Raw genomic sequence first — 2,490 nt, forward strand, 5'->3', positions numbered from 1 at the left:
CAAACGAGCCTTTACAGAGATAAAGACTGGAAGAAAATTGAACAAAACAGCAATAATGGTCATATTTTGAGATTGGCATATCTATTTTTTTTTTAATGAAAATGTATTCTGGGGGAAAACAAAGAAGGATTAAAGATGAGCTCAGATCTTCCTAATGACCCGTAGCTCATCTATCATTCGTGACTGTATCTTAATCTTTCTTGGGCCTATTTATGTGGTCAACCCCCATGACCTCCGGCTAATGAGTTCCTTACGTTGTCACTGCTGTGCAGAGGACGACTTCCTTTCCGCCTGAGTCTACCTCTTAAGACTGTAAGGAAGCCCTTGGGTCACATGATTGCTGTTGTATTAGCTGATTTGGGCAGCATCCATGCTCACAGCTGCCCAGAAACTTCTATAGGTCCCAAGCACGGCTGGTAGAATGTCTCTTAGGGTACCAACTGCAGGCATCTGGCAACATCCAGGAAGCTGGATATGTTTACACCCTACAGCCAGCGGATCCCCCATCGAGGAATATTCATCTGGTCTCTCGGTGCCTGGCCCGGCGTTTGGAGAGGAACAGAGCAAAGAACCAAGAAAGGGGATGTGTATCAGGGTAGCCCCTGTGAGGAGTGGCCAGGCCTAGGCCCAGTTCAGGTGAAGGGCGTGCCCGGTCCAGGTCCAGGAACGCCTTTCTGCTTTTTTTTTTTTTTTTTTTTTTTTTTGGGCTGCGCCGTGTGGCTTGTGGGATTTTACTTCCCCGACCAGGGATCGAACCCGGGCCCTCGGCAGTGAGAGTGCAGAGTCCTAACCACTGGACCACCAGGGAATTCCCAGGAACGCCTGTCTGTTTGATTCTGCAGGGTCCAGGGAGGAGGAGGAAAGATTCACCCGAACCTGGAGGTGATTTGTGGTTTGGGGTCGAGGCAGAGCAAGGGGGTGCCCCTTGGGGTGAGGGCGTAAATTCACGGAACCCCAGACACAGCCGGGCTGTTCTCTCCAGCCAGGAAGTCGGAATAGCGAGGAAGTTGGTGGACTGCCTCCCAGTTACCCCCATATTCACTCAGGGCCTTTTGTTCCCCCAGTTCTGTTGTCAAACCCCGCCCTGCCTCTCCAGAGTTAGGATGCGTTTATGGCCAGCCCCAGCCCCGGGACGTGTCTGGTCCTTCTCTGCCTCATCTTCCGGATTCCCCTCCATGCTCTCTGCTTCGGATCTGCCCTGAAGGCCGCAGGAAAGGAGGTGTCTGCGAGGGTCTCGGGGGGTGGCTTCAGAGCATCCAGCCCGTGCCTGGCCTTGCAGCTCCCAGCTCTGTCACCTGAGACCTGTAATTCTCACAACCACCTTCTAAGATTGTTCCTTTTACTGTCCCCTTGTTATTGAAGCTACCTTAAGTGTGTACCTGTTCTTTGCCACCAAAATTTCCCTAAACAAGCCTCCTTTGCTTTCATGAATTTCTGTGATGGCGGCTGCATGTTATTCTCTCCTCTTTGTCGTTTTCAGCTCTTCAGGATGCAAAATTCCTACTAAAAACCAAGAGAAATCCTTGACTAGACCATGAGCAAAAATATTTTAAATAAAGCATCTTCTCAGTCACGTTCATACTGCCTCCACATGACAAATCTTGTGATCATGGGGCCCAGACTTGATGCAAGGTGCTGAGTCCAGGGACATGTGGTTGATGGATGGATCAACTGGGAGTGGCCCCTGGCCTTTGGTGTCCAGCTACTTTGTTCCGTGTCAAGCCACAGATGAGATTTAGAAGTATACTAAATAAATCAGATTCAATAACACTGAAAACAAAACCTTCCTGGTTGATATTACCAAGAACCATCAGATATCCAATTTCCTGGAGTGAATGTCTTATTGCACTAAGATGCCCAGTTCTTTCCTGACAAAGAAGAAAGTCAGATGGTCTTTAGGAGAAAATAAGGAGCCAGCCTGCTGCGGGAACAGAGAAAGGACCAAGAGGAGGGAGGTCATGGCAACAACCAATAAAGTGTTTGTGCTCTACTCAGTCCTCAGAGAAACCAAGGTGGGTTCCTGTCTGCATTGCACAGATAGGAAAAGAGAAGCCCAGAGAAGTTGAGTAACTTGCACACGGTCACACAGCAAGGAGGTGCTGGAGCTGGAATCTCAGACGGGAACGAGTGTCAATAAGAATTGAAACAACTGGAGAGAACCAGCCTGGGGCCCAGTGAGTCAGCACCAAACCCCAGGAGGGGACCCACTGAGCACTGCTTTGGTTACAGGGTCAAACAAGTCAGCTCCAAGGAGCATGGGGCTGGGAGGAGCTGCAGAGCTTCAGAGCTCCCCTCCTGCTACCCCGGAGCACCAGGCACAAATGGAAAGCTTGCCCCCCAGGGCTCAAGTCTCGTGACGCCACCTGGCCCCTCTCCGCTGTGGGCGTGTAACTCATCTCTGGGGACATCTCCAGCCAGGGACACCTACGCAGCCACCGTCCAAGTAGGTGCCTGGAAAACACAGGCTGAGCAGAAGCCCACAGCCTCCCT

The 2,490-nt window shown here is 50.9% G+C and overlaps 1 non-coding gene across 1 annotated transcript; it reads right to left on the minus strand.

The window, feature by feature from the left end:
- Positions 1-735: 735 nt before the first annotated feature.
- On the minus strand, positions 736-808 carry TRNAE-CUC (transfer RNA glutamic acid (anticodon CUC)). The gene has a single exon. It is a non-coding gene; the product is annotated as a tRNA-Glu (tRNA).
- Between the last annotated feature and the right edge of the window lie 1,682 nt (positions 809-2,490).

Source organism: Eschrichtius robustus, chromosome 8, assembly GCF_028021215.1.
Source record: "Eschrichtius robustus isolate mEscRob2 chromosome 8, mEscRob2.pri, whole genome shotgun sequence".
Lineage (NCBI taxonomy): Eukaryota > Metazoa > Chordata > Mammalia > Artiodactyla > Eschrichtiidae > Eschrichtius > Eschrichtius robustus.